At 45.0% G+C, this 14,831-nt stretch overlaps 1 protein-coding gene across 4 annotated transcripts in view; it reads right to left on the bottom strand.

Moving 5' to 3' along the window:
- Nucleotides 1-14,831, bottom strand: part of nap1l1 (nucleosome assembly protein 1-like 1) — a 116,539-nt gene that overhangs the window by 89,678 nt on the left and 12,030 nt on the right. The gene's annotated exons all lie outside the window — the stretch shown is intronic.

The raw sequence follows: 14,831 nt of genomic DNA, 5'->3' as shown, positions 1-14,831 counted from the left end.
AATTCAAATTCTTCAATACAGGGGGATTTTACACCACCTCCAACCAACTGCTAGCAGTCTACTAAAATATCAACCATACCAGTGTTGGCAGTGACCTCACCTAAACCACAAGGTTCCAGGTTCAAGTCTCACTGCAAGGTGACACACCAATGGATGACCACCACGTCAGATTTTTTTTGGAAATGATTAGAATCATAGAATCCTTACAGTGCAGGAGGCCATTCAGCCCATCGAGTCTGTACTGAGTGCAATCCCACACAGGCCCCATTCCCATACCCTGGCTAATCCTCTGACATGAGGGGCAACTCAGCATGGCCAATCCAGCTAACCCACACATCTTTTGGCTGTGGAGGAAATCAGAGCACCCAAAGGAAACCCACGTCAATATGGGGAGAATGTGCAAAATCCACACAGATAGTGACCCAAGCCAGGAATTGAACCCGGGTCCCTGGTGCTGAGAGACAGCAGTGCTAACCACTGTGCCGCAACTTGAAATATTAGGCAGAATTTTCCCATTTTCTTCCTGTCTGCCACGAGACAGGTAGTGGACAGGACACAAACCATGCAAGAGCAGATGGAAAACCCCAACCATTAGCTGTTTTTCTCATTACAGAAGCTGCCAGACTTGAGCTTTTTTTCCCCCAGCAAGCTCCCTAAAAGAGCCATTAGTAAACCAGGTGGGTTTTTCCAACAAACAATGGTTTTGTGAACAGATCTTCTCCCCAGCATCATGTGTTGTTGTATCAGATTTCCAGCAGCCACAGTATTTTGCTTTGGTTGTTAAAAAATCTGTGTAAAGGTAAAGTCACTGGATGACCATAGGTTACTCTCCCCTTTGAGAGGGCAGCTGACTAATGGTGATTTAACCCAAGGATCACCCACCTTAGGCAAGGTGGTGAGAAGTTTCAGTCAGAGGAATTGGCATCACTAATCAGCTCTTCAGCCAACTGAGCTAAACCAACCCCTTGCATTTTTCATTCATTGTAGGACACAGGGGTTGCTGGCTGACTAGCATTTGTTGTCCATCCCTAGTTACCTTTGAACTGAGTGACTTGCTAAGCCATTTCAGAGGAGTTAAGAGTCAAGCACATTGCCGCGGCTCGAGTCACAGGTAGACCAGACCGGGTAAGGGTGGTAGATTCCGTTCCCTAAAAGAGCCATTAATAAACCAGATGGGTTTTTCCAACGAACAATGGTTTCGTGATGAGATTTTTTTTTAAAAACAGAATTGAAATTCAATCACCTGCTGTGGAGGGATTTGAACTTGGGCCCCCAGAACATTAGATTTCTGGATTAATAGGAAGTGATAATACCACGAGGCCTCCCCATGAATATCTGTATCACGATAAGTGGGGTGAAGAAGGGTTTTTAATTATTTTGTTAAAAGTTAATTGGCAGTCTTGTGACTCTGTTCATCCACATCTTGGTTCTACTGCGTTCCTCATTGAGGCCCAACTGCCCTGGAGGACCAAACAGGATCATAACACCATCCTGAAAAACTGTCACTGGGTCAAAATTATACATAGCTAAATTGCAGCTTGTTTGTCCATGACCCTAAATATTAGCTCCATATTCACACTCAAGCTTGACAACAAAGATCAAAGATATTAATGGTTTACTGTCTTCCAAAAAATTACAGCTTTCAGTAAATTCCAAAAATGCAATGCTCTCATGAGCAGGTTTCCAGATATCCAGATTTCTTATAAAGTTAATTTATTAGTTACAAGTAGGCTTATATTAACACTGCAATGAAGTTACTGTGAAATTCCCCTAGTCGCCACAGTCTAGCACCTGTTCAGATCAAAGCACCTAACCAGCACGTCTTTCAGAACACGGAAGAAACTGGAGCACCTGGAGGAAACACGTGCAGACACAGAACGTGCAAACTCCACAGTGACCCAAGCTGGGAATCGAACCCAGGTCCCTGGCACTGTGAAGCAGCAGTGTAACCCCTGTGCTGCCATATTTCAATTAGCATTTGTTCCGAATCTAATTACAACCTCAAATCCCTGGGATCACAACTTCCCTATAAAGGTTGAAGAAGCTTCTTTAAAAATATGTACCACCTAGAAAGTTCTGCCTAATCCAAGCTCTTTGAATAGACAGCTCACTGGTGATCACTGGATAACCAAGGTGACTTCATTACCCAGTGATCACCAGCTCTGGAATTTTCCCTTTGAGCACCGTGAACCATCATTTGCACAGCTCAAAGGCCTCTAGCATGACAAATAGGGCCTGCCATCACACTTTTGAACATATGACCTTGAACCTAAACTTAAAACCTCAATCTCTCCCAGTGCCATTCAAAAGGACAGTAAAAATTCTAGCAATGCAACAATTTCTGCAAGTCAACAGTTCGTGTATCATTGATACCGTCATTCTATCCATCATTGGTATCAAATGAAACCCTGCACTACTGAAGCATGCTCAGAATTCAGTGCCCAAAACTTGTTCTAACTCAACTGTCAAACACACAAGTCCTGAATACTCCTTGAATTCAAAATGTTCTTCTTGCAGAAGAGAACAAAACCTTCTGATAATTTTCTCAACTCCATCCTCCAGTAAATCACTAAGAAGTTTTCATCAAGTCAAGATCCAGATATAAATTTTGTTCTTTACAAATTGTTTGTCTTCAACTTCCAATTCTCCAAAATTGGAAACTAACAGTTGCAATCTACAAATGAAGAAATGAGCAAAGCACGTCTGAACAGTATGTTGCAAAAGATTACTTAATTAAGTTTGGACACTGCCTTGTCTGCTATATCATATGCATTGGTGATGCTGCCTTTGGTTGTCCTCTCTAGGATAGAACAAAGATCTAACAGCTATTTGAAGAGCGGTAGTTCACTCTTCTGATGTTTTGGCTGCCATTTCCTCCTTCATCAAAAAGGGATCTGATTACTCAGATCACTGTGGAATCTTGCTGTGTTTCCCAACTGATTCACTTCAAAAATATTTCCTTATGTGTTTTATTTATTCATTGGCGTGAATGGGGTAGTACCTTTGGTGGGTGCACGCAACAGCAGCCACACCCCGCACAACAGCCTCGACAAGCTGGCTAAACCAGGCGAGGGTGGCCGACAGGTCTCATCCCTCGATGAGATAGGGAGTTGTCTATTCCAGCACGTGAAGAGAGTCTGGCAGAGTGAGCGGGCGAGACCAATGGAAGGTCCAGCAGTCAAGAAGGCGGTCTCTGCAAGCATCGTGGAACGCGAAGAGCAGGACAAGACACGGAAGACGTCCCCGTCATCCACTGCGCCTAGTCCCACCTCCAGCCATCTTGACTCTCGTCTTGCCACTGGATCTAGGTGGGAATTGGGAAGAGAGGCTGACACTGCGCAACTCTCCCACACTTTAATCCAAATCAAGAGCTAGTTTCGACACCATCATTAAGTCATGCACCAGCCTGCTCCTCAGGCACTGTACACAGAACCCATAATCACAAAGGGCAGAAATGGCAGAGGTTATAGTGGATGTCTTGGTGGTTATTTTCCAGACGTCGCTGGATTCCGGGGAAGTGCCGGAAGATTGGAAAACGGCTAATGTTACGCCGTTGTTTAAGAAGGGTGCCAGGCAAAAGGCAGGGAATTATAGGCTGGTTAGTTTAACATCTGTGGTAGGTAAAATGTTAGAATCCGTCATTAAGGAGGAAATTGCGAGGCATCTTGAAGGGAATTGCTTGATAGGGCAGACGCAACACGGTTTCATTAAAGGGAAGTCGTGTCTGACAAATTTACTGGAGTTCTATGAGGATGTGTCTAGGGCAGTGGATAGAGGAGAGCCGGTGGATGTGGTCTTTCTGGATTTTCAGAAGGCGTTTGACAAAGTACCTCACAAGAGGTTATTGCAGAAGGTCAGGGGACATGGAGTTCGGGGTAGGGTGTTAGCGTGGATAGATGATTGGTTGTCAAATAGGAGGCAGAGAGTGGGGGTCAATGGGTGCTGTTCGGATTGGCGGTTGGTGACTAGCGGGGTGCCCCAGGGGTCGGTGCTGGGGCCTCAGCTATTTACCATTTATATAGATGATCTGGAGGAGGGAACCGAGTGTAGGGTGTCAAAATTTGCTGATGACACCAAGATTGGGGGAAAGGCAAATTGTGCGGAGGGTGTGGAGAGTCTGCAGAAGGATCTAGATAGGCTGGGCGAATGGGCCAGGAAATGGCAAATGGAATTTAATGTTGGCAAGTGTGAGGTGGTCCACTTTGGTAGGAAGAATGGTAGGAAGGACTATTACTTACGGGGCGTAAAACTGCAGCAGGCGACGGTGCAGAGGGACCTTGGGGTCCTTGTGCATGAGTCGCAAAAACCCAGCTTGCAGGTGCAGCAGGTGGTCAGGAAGGCGAATGGGATGCTGGCCTTCATAGCGAGGGGGATTGAATATAAAAGTAGGGAGGTCTTGCTGCAGCTGTATAGGGCATTGGTGAGGCCGCAGCTGGAGTAGTGTGTGCAGTTTTGGGCGCTGCACCTGCGCAAGGATATTTTGGCCTTGGAGGGAGTGCAGAGGAGGTTTACTAGGCTGATACCGGAGTTGAGGGGGTTGAGCTATGAGGAGAGGCTGAATAAACTAGACTTGTACTCGTTAGAGTTTAGAAGAATGAGGGGAGATCTCATTGAGACGTATAAGATGATGAATGGGATGGATAGGATAGAGGTGGAGAGACTCTTCCCGCTCAAAAAAAGACAGTAGGACTAGGGGGCACAGCCTCAAGATAAAGGGGAGGCGGTTTAGAATGGAGTTGAGGAGGAACTTCTTCACTCAAAGGGTGGTGAATCTCTGGAATTCTCTGCCCGTTGAAGTGGTGGAGGCTGCCTCGCTAAATATTTTTAAGAAGCGGGTTGATGGGGTCTTGATAAGAGAGGGGATTAAGGGTTATGGGGAGAGGGCGGGAAAGTGGAACTGAGCCACGACAGATCAGCCATGATCTTATTGAATGGCGGGGCAGGCTCGAAGGGCTAGATGGCCTACTCCTGCTCCTATTTCTTATGTTCTTATGAACTACAGGCAGTGGATCAGTTCACTTATCTTGGCAGCACCCTCTCCCAAGCAGTGGCTATTGACATAGAAGCTAACTGCAGAACAGCAAAGGCAAGTTCTGCTTTCAGTAGACTGCGCTCCATTATATGGGAACGTCGAGGAATCAGCCCAGCAACAAAACAAAGTCTACAGTGCCGCAGTACTCACTACCCTCCTGGATGCCTATGAAACGTGGACTGTGTATCGAAGGCATGCAAGACAGCTCAATCATTTCCACATGACTTGTCTTCGCAGAATATTACACAACTGATGGCAAGACAAAGTACCAGACACTGAAGTTCCCTCTAGAGCGAGTCTACCATCAGTCCACACACTGCTGATGACAGCACAGACCCGGTGGGCAGGTCACATCATCCAAATGTCAGACAAGCGCATACCCAAGCAGCTAAGAACATAAGAAATAGGAGCAGGAGTAGGCATCTAGCCCCTCGAGCCTGCCCCGCCATTCAATAAGATCATGGCTGATCTGTCGTGTCTCAGTTCCACATTCCCGCCCTCTCCCCATAACCCTTAATCCCCTTGCCTATCAAAAACCTATCAACCCACATCTTAAATATATTTCACGAGGCAGCCTCCACCACTTCCTAGAGGTGGAGAGGCTCTTCCCGCTCAAAGGACAGTAGGACTAGACGGCACAGCCTCAAGATAAAGGGGGGGTCGGTTTAGAACGGAGTTGAGGAGGAACTTCTTCACTCAAAGGGTGGTGAATCTCTGGAATTCTCTGCCCGTTGAAGTGGTGGAGGCTGCCTCGCTAAATATTTTTAAGACGCGGGTTGATAGGTTTTTGATAGGCAAGGGGATTAAGGGTTATGGGGAGAGGGCGGGAATGTGGAACTGAGACACGACAGATCAGCCATGATCTTATTGAATGGCAGGGCAGGCTCAAGGGGCTAGATGGCCTACTCCTGCTCCTATTTCTTATGTTCTTATCCTATCCATCCCATTCATCATCTTGTATGTCTCAATGAGATCTCCCCTCATTCTTCTAAACTAACAAGCCTAATTTATTCAGCCTCTCCTCATAGTTCAACCCCCTCAACTCCAGTATCAGCCCCTTTTAGGGAACACTCTGATAGAAGACGCTCGCACAGAGGGCAGAAGAAACGTTCCAAAGACACACTCAAAGCCTCCCTGAAGTCGCTTGACACTGACACGACCACCTGGGAAACACTGGCACAAAACTGCCCTACCTGGTGCTGCCTCATCCACAAAGGCTGTCAAGCTCACAAAGCAAGGTGTACTGCTGAAGCACAACTTAAGCGTGAGCTGCGCAAGTCCACAGCCACCAGCACAACAGCTACAGTGTCGACACAAGTCTGTCCAATATGTGCCAGGACATTCAGTGCCCGAATTGACCTGATCAGTCTCTTCAGAAGGTTATTACGGAAGGTCAGGGGGCATGGAGTTGGGGGTAGGGTGTTAGCGTGGATAGAGGATTGGCTGTCAAATAGGAGGCAGAGAGTGGGGGTCAATGGGTGCTATTCGGATTGGCGGTTGGTGACTAGTGGAATGCCCCAGGGGTCGGTGCTGGGGCCTCAGCTATTTACCATTTATATAGATGATCTGGAGGAGAGAACCGAGTGTATGGTGTCAAAATTTGCTGATGACACCAAGATTGGGGGAACGGCAAATTGTGCGGAGGGTGTGGAGAGTCTGCAGAAGGATCTAGATAGGCTGGGTGAATGGGCCAGGAACTGACAAATGGAATTTAATGTTGGCAAATGTGAGGTTGTCCACTTTGGTAGGAAGGACTACTACTTACATGGCAAAAAAACTGCAGCATGCGACGGTGCAGCGGGACCTCGGGGTCCTTGTGCATGAGTTGCAAAAACCCAGCTTGCAGGTGCAGCAGGGGGCAGGAAGGCAAATGGGATGCTGGCCTTCATAGCGAGGGGGATTGAATATAAAAGTAGGGAGGTCTTGCTGCAGCTGTATAGGGCACCTGGTGAGGCCGCAGCTGGAGTACCGTGTGCAGTTTTGGTCGCCGCACTTATGCAAGGATATTCTGGCCTTGGAGGGAGTGCAGAGGAGGTTTACTAGGCTGATACCAGAGTTGAGGGGGTTGAACTATGAGGAGAGGCTGAATAAACTAGGCTTGTACTCGTTAGAGTTTAGAAGAATGAGGGGAGATCTCATTGAGACATATGAGATGATGAATGGGATGGATAGGATAGAGGTGGAGAGGCTCTTCCCGCTCAGAAAGGACAGTAGGACTAGAGGGCACAGCCTCAAGATAAAGGGGGGTGCGGTTTAGAACGGAGTTAAGGAGGAACTTCTTCACTCAAAGGGTGGTGAATCTCTGGAATTCTCTGCCCGTTGAAGTGGTGGAGACTGCCTCGCTAAATATATTTAAGACGTGGGTTGATAGGTTTTTGATAGGCAAGGGGATTAAGGATTATGGGGAGATGGCGGGAAAGTGGAACTGAGACACAACAGATCAGCCATGATCGTACTGAACGGCGGGACAGGCTCAAGGGGCTAGATGGCCTACTCCTGCTCCTATTTCTTATGTTCTTATGGTCAGACACACCGCAACCAGCCTCAAAATGACTAATGGTGTCGAGGTTCTCATCGATGACAATGGATGAACAATTTATTCATTATGTCACAAGCAGGTTTACATTAACAGATCCTAAAAGGTACTAGATGAACATGAGTTCTCTTTTCCAGCGGCTTCAGATTTGTAACATTTCTTCCAAGGGGCAAAGACAATTTAATTCTGGTTAACAATGCAGACTAGAGCCACTATGAATCTTGTCTTCACTTTTTTTTCATGAGATGTGGATGTCACTAGCAAAGACGTTAGAAAACTGATGGATTTTGTTTCAAATAATAAGCCAATGGCAGTTAGAACATAGAACACTACAGCACAAACAGGCTCTTCGGCCCACATGTTGCACCAATCATTTCTATACCTACTAAGCCATAGACCTATCTATAACCCCCAATCCCACATACTCATCCAGAAGTCTTTTAAAAGACCCCAGCGAGTTCGCCTCCACCACCACCAACGGCAGCCGATTCCATTCACTCACCGAGTGAAAAACTTACCCGACATCTCCTCTGTACTTGCCTCCCCGCACCTTAAATCCGTGTCCTCTCATAGCAACCATTTCAGCCCTAGGAAATAGCCTCTGAGAATCCACCCTATTCCTCTCAACATCTTATAAACCTCTATCAGGTCGCCTCTCAACCTTTGTCTCTCCAAGGACAACAGTCCCAGCTCCCTCAACCTATCTTCATAAGGCATGCCTCCCAATCCAGGCAACATCCTTGTAAATCTCATCTGCATCCTTTCAATAGCTTCCACATCCTTCCTATAGTGAGGTGACCAGAACTGCACACAGTACTCCAAGTGGGGTCTGACAAGGGTCTTATAAAGTTGCAGCATTACCTCCCAACTCCTAAACTCAATCCCTCGATTAATGAAGGCCAGTACACCGTATGCCTTCTTGACCACATCCTCCACCTGCGAGGCCAATTTAAGAGTCCTATGGGCCCAGACCCCAAGATCCCTCTGCTCTACAACACAGCTAAGACTCCTACCCTTGATATTGTACTCCTTCATCCCACTGGTCCCGCCAAAATGGACCACTACACATTTATCTGCGTTGAAGTCCATTTGCCACTTCTCCGCCCAGTCTTGCATCCTATCTATGTCACGCTGCAACTTCTGACATCCCTCCAGGCCATCCACAACACCACCAACCTTCGTATCGTTGTCAGACAAACAAGTGGACAAAAGTTGTCAGAAACAAAATTCCAGCAACTACTGTAAATGGGATTTGAACATATCCCCTCAGAGCAGTAGAGCAGATTACTAGTCCAGGTGACATTATGATTTCTCCCCATGTATACACAGTGCATTTCTAGTGGTATGTTCTTATCACATCTTTCCACTGGAGTGTTTGATTGCTGGACATTTCAAAATTCATGGGCATTTCATCCATGCTGCTGGTGATATAATAAGCACTTGTGCTTTTGCTAATGAATTGTTGAAAATTGATATTTTTGGCAGTCCAAAGAGATCTTGGTTTTCTGCTGCAGTAAACACAGTTTTTGAGGATCCATTTGAATACATTCTTCTCAATGAGGCCACTTGCTGGTGTCTGTTCTCATGGTGCATTTGGTCTTGGGCATTACTTTAGGGCACATTCCTTCTTCCATTCTCAGTTTCACACTATCAAATTCTCTTGTAGCTGTTATTTAACAAGTTAACACGGCTTTTAGCTCGAAACTAATTCAATAATCCATTCTTTCTGCAGGATCCACTTGTTTGTCTGCGAGTACGATTTAAACTGCCCCAAATCTTCCTGGCATCATAGCCTATTTTGCTTCCTTGATCCAAATGAATGATTCCTAGCAAAAGTATAGCCCCAAAATGCACATTTATCAGTTGAAACAAATTGGAAACGCTGGACTGAGTATATGCCTAGAAATGCATTTTGGAATGTTGGATCAGTTCTGATCTATAGTAATTGTGCCTGCAACAGATCTAATAAATCCTCTACCTCAATTTAGAGTTAGAGATTTTTCCAATCCAATCGTTTAGTGATAAGTATTTAAGTTTAAAGGGATCTGAAAATCAGAAATATTTTGCAAATCTTTCTCTACATAGATGTTGCCCCACCTATCAAGCATTTTTTGCACCCGATTTCCAATATCTGCATTATTTTGCTTTCCACTAAAAGATCTTTATGGCGTGTTCCAAGGGTTCACACTGTCAATTGCTAAATAGATCTTTAAAAATGAATTTTGGTGGACACACCCAACCAATTTACTTTTCATCACCGTCTGCCAACATAAAGTGGCCACTAATACCCATCTGCACTTGCAGAGAACTAAAACCTGAATCTTGTCGACAATGGAAAACAGATGTACAAATTAAGATTGCCGTTCAGATTTTGACGTTAGATAAAAGATCTTTCAATTAATGGGATGCAAATGTTGCTGGTTGGGCCAGCATTTATTGTCCATCCCTAATTGCCCTCAAGAAGGTGGTGGTGAACTGCTTTCTTGAACTACTACAGTCCCTGTGATATAAATATTCTCACTGAATTTTTAAAAAAGTGAAGATTTTGTATGTTCATAACTTGGGCACATTAATTGAATGTGCAAGCAGACAGCATAGACTAGATCACATACCCATAAACAAGCCAGCCAATGTCCCAACATAATTAAGGACCCCACACAACCCTGGGGTTGCCGGTAGTGCGACATGAATCCAAGATCCTGGTCGAGGCCGTCCTCACGCTTGTGGAACTTGGTTTTCAGCTTCTGCTCAGCGACTCTGCGCTGTCATGTGTCGTGAAGGCCGTCCTGGAGAATTTTTGCCCAAAGATCAGAGGCCGAATGCCCGTCACGTCACAATCCAAGTTCTGCACACGAGGACGGCCTCAACCGGGATCTTGCATTCACGTCACACTATCTGTAACCCCCATGACTTGCCTGAACTTACAACATCTCACTGTCCTGTCTGGAGACAATACACATCTCTGTAACCTATGCTTAATCCTATCTCCAATCGCATTGCCTGCACCTTTAAGAGTTGAATAGCAGATTAGCTGTAAAGATTCGCATTCTAATCAGTATTCTGTAAACTCTGTGTGCCTTTATATGCCCTGTTTCTGAACAGAACTCTCCACTCACCTAACAAAGGAACAGCACTCCGAAAGCTTGTTGTGTTTACTGTCAAATAAACCTGCTGGACTTCAACCTGGTGTTGCGAGACTTCTTGCTGTGTTTACCCCAGTCCAACGCCGGCATCTCAACATCATTTAAAATTAAACACAGGCATTTGGCATATTGCACTCACTGCTCAGTGTTAGAGTCAAATGGGACCATTTTCCAAAAAGGGGCATTTTGACAGTCAGGCTGCTGAACAAATTTGCTTCAAAAGGCTTCCACACGTGGTCTGCTCTCCTGGCTTCTGCAGCAGTAGAGAGGTACACTCTACTGGCAATTGACCCTCATTGCTAAATGTAGAATTTTTCAAACACAGACAGTGAAGTAAATTAACAAATGAATGGCTTAAGGTAAGTAACTATTCAGGGTGATATAAAAGGTTACTGTACGCTGTGACTCCAGACTCAACTGCAAGGAAAACCCACGCTCTGGCCCAATTCACCCCTTAAAAGGGCACGCAATCACACTAGGCGAAAATGGCTATTTATTTTGTTCTGAATAAAATAGCCCTTTATGGTTCCAAAATTCAATAGAAAAGAAAATTAAATTTGTTCTAAATGGAGAGGATGAGATTTGGTCAACGAGCAACATGTCACAGAATGAAGTGTTAAAATGCACAAGCACTGCACTGGATATGTACATGCACTGGAATAAGACATCAGGACAGAGGGGCAATAGGCCATTCAGCCCTTCAATCATGCTCCACCATTCGATATCACGGCTGATCATCCACCATAATGGCTCCCCCCATTACACTGTATTCTATTATGTCACTGACATTTAGAAATCCGTCAATCTCTTTTTTAAATATGACTTGAGTTTCCACAGCCCTTTGGGTTAGAGAATTCCGAAGATTCGTCACTCAGTTTTAAAAAAAAAATCACCTCTTATCTTAAATTTGAAATCATATCCCCTGGTTCTAGACTCTCCAACCAGAGGAAACATCTTGCGTGCATCTACTACCTGTCTCTCCTTTTGAGTATTTTATAGATTTCAATGAGGTACTGCTCATTCTTTGAAACTCTACAGGCTGTTTGCCCAATCTCTTTTCAAAGGATTGTTCCGCCACTGAGAACAAAGTTGCTGAACCTTTGCTGTAGTCCCTTTATGGTAACAATATCATCCTAAGGAGGTCAAAGCTAAGCACTGTACACCAAGTGCAATCTAACCAGATTCTACAAATTGAAGGAAGACTGTTACTCCTGTACTTAAATCCTCTTGCATTAAAGCTTCGCACACCATTAGCTTTCCTAAATATCTGCTTGTTAACTTTGTGACTTATTGAGGACGACATCCAGGTCCCTTGGTACATTTTCAAATCTTTCACCATTTGAGAAATATTCTTCAGCATAATATATACATAAAACACACACACACACACACTCCTTCACTGCATCAATACTCTTCAAATCCAAGCAAGAGTGATCAAATCAGAAGCATACTGCAAGATTTCCTCAAGCCTTTTCTCTCTTCACCAATTTTCTCCCCTTCTCAAAGTACTGACTCATAACTGGAACTAGTCTTGTGCTGGATTACCAGAAAAGATTTCAGATTCCAGCATTCAACACCAACACGAGGAAGCAAGGACCACACCAAGCTCACATGAATGCAAGCAAGAGCTAAATCGACACATTCCAGCTTATGAACGGCATTACATTGCAAATGGGCAAAATGGCGTACTGTATTAGGGTGCAGATTTTCTCCACATTTGTGAACCAGATGCGTTTTTACAATTAATGACAGCTGCCACACAGACTCACTATATTTTAAAACTATAATCAAAATTCATCAATTGAATTCAAATTCCACCAGCTACTACGTTGAGATTGGAACCCTCATCCCCACTGCATTAGTGTGGGCCTCTAGATTGTTAGTAGAGTGGTACTATATATTACAATAGTATATTACCACTACACTGCCATCTCCCTCGTACCTTTCAAACATACAACTGATTCAAAGCACACTAACAGTCCTTGCAGAAGGAAAGTTTCACAGGTTCCTTGTCAGTTCATTTATTCAGTTAATTATGTGTCCACCTGGGCAAACATCAGATTTGGTTGGTGCTCTCAAACATGAACATACATACTCCTTAACAGCAGCTATGCTTGAATGCAAGAGTAAAAAGACTGACCAATATTCTCCCAAGCCCTCAATTTCACTAGGGAACCGTGAAGCCAAATTGATGGTAAAGGATCAGCTGATAATACTGAATGTAATGCAGATGAAGAATTGAACTGGGCCTTCCTGATCTACGTTACAGAATTCCTACAGTGCAGAAGGCAGGCATTCCACCTATCAAGTCTACATCGATCACAATCCAACCCAGGCCCTATTCCCATAACTGCACATATTTACACTGCTAATATCCCTGCCACTAGGATCAATTTAGCATGGCCAATCAACCTAACCTGCATATATTTGGTCTGTGGGAGGAAACCAGAGCACCCAGAGGTCCATGCAGACACAGGGAGAACGTGCATACTCCACAAAGACAATGCCTCAAAGCTGAAATTAAACCCAGAGGCCCTGGCACTGATGCGGCAGTGCTAATCACTGTCACCCTAATTATTCCACCACTAATGCAATAACTTGGGAAACCAAAAGATATCGTGCAACCATGTTACAAACTGAAATATTAGCAAGAACATTAATGAATGCTTTTCCTGTGGAACATTCATCTTGAAATAGGCAGAAAGTTATCAAAAAGGATGCAAGCAAAAAAGTCAGCTACACAAATCAGTCCAGAGTTCACTGATGACACCACAGTTGCACATCAGATCTCAAATAATGATGAGACAGGGTACAGCTCTGGTCACTATTATAGAAAGAATATTATTAAACTAGAAAGAAGGCAGAAAAGATTTATTATGATGCCACCAGGACTTGACAGTTCGAATTATAAGGAAGGCTGGATAGACTGGGGCTTTTTCCCCTGGAGCAGAGGCATGGGGTGATCTTATAGAGGTCTATAAAATAATGAAGGGCATAGATCAGCCCGATAGTCAATATCTTTTCCCAAAGGTAGGGGAGTCTAAAACTAGACGGCGTAGGTTTATTGGGGAGGCAGTTTTTCCAGAGGGTGGTGAGTGCCTGGAACAAGCTGCCAGAAGTAGTCATAGGGCAGGTACAAATTTGTCTTTTTAAAAGCGTTTAGACAGTTACATGGGTACGATAAGGTGGCACAGTAGTTAGAACTACTGCCTCTCAGTGCCAGGGACCTGGGTTCAATTCCCAGTTTGGGTCACTGTCTGTGTGAAGTTTGCACATTCTCTTCATGTCTGCATGGGTTTCCTCCCACAGTCCAAAGATGTATGGGTTAGGTTGATTGGCCATGCTAATATTGCCCTCAGTGTCCTGAGATGCGTAGGGTAGAGGGATTAGTGGGTAAAAATGTTGAGATATGGAGGTAGGGCCTGGGTGGGATTGCGGTCAGTGCAGACTCGAAGGGCCAAATGAGGTCTTTCTGTACTGTAGGGTTTCTATGACTCTAAGATGGGTATAGAGGAACATAAGAACATAAGAAATAGGAGGAGTAGGCCATCCAGCCCCTCGAGCCCACCCCACCATTCAATAAGATCATGGCTGATCTGTCGTGGCTCAGTTCCACTTTCCCGCCCTCTCCCCATAACCCTTAATCCCCTCTCCTATCAAAAACCCATCAACCCGCATCTTAAAAATATTTAGCGAGGCAGCCTCCACCACTTCAACGGGCAGAGAATTCCAGAGATTCACCACCCTTTGAGTGAAGAAGTTCCTCCTCAACTCCGTTCTAAACCGCCCCCCCGCCTTTATCTTGAGGCTGTGCCCCCTAGTCCTACTGTCTTTTTTGAGCGGGAAGAGTCTTTCCACCTCTATCCTATCCATCCCATTCATCATCTTATACGTCTCAATGAGATCTCCTCTCATTCTTCTAAACTCTAACGAGTACAAGCCCAGTTTATTCAGCCTCTCCTCATAGCTCAACCCCCTCAACTCCGGTATCAGCCTAGTAAACCTCCTCTGCACTCCCTCCAAGGCCAAAATATCTTTGCGCAGGTGCGGCGCCCAAAAATGCACAGTACTCCAGTTGCGGCCTCACCAATGCCCTATACAGCTGCAGCAAGACCTCCCT

Source organism: Carcharhinus amblyrhynchos, chromosome 6, assembly GCF_965287045.1.
Source record: "Carcharhinus amblyrhynchos chromosome 6, sCarAmb.v2.hapA, whole genome shotgun sequence".
Taxonomy (NCBI): Eukaryota; Metazoa; Chordata; class Chondrichthyes; order Carcharhiniformes; family Carcharhinidae; genus Carcharhinus; species Carcharhinus amblyrhynchos.
The sequence above is the reverse complement of the archived record's forward strand: the minus strand, read 5'-3'. Positions and strand labels throughout refer to the sequence as shown.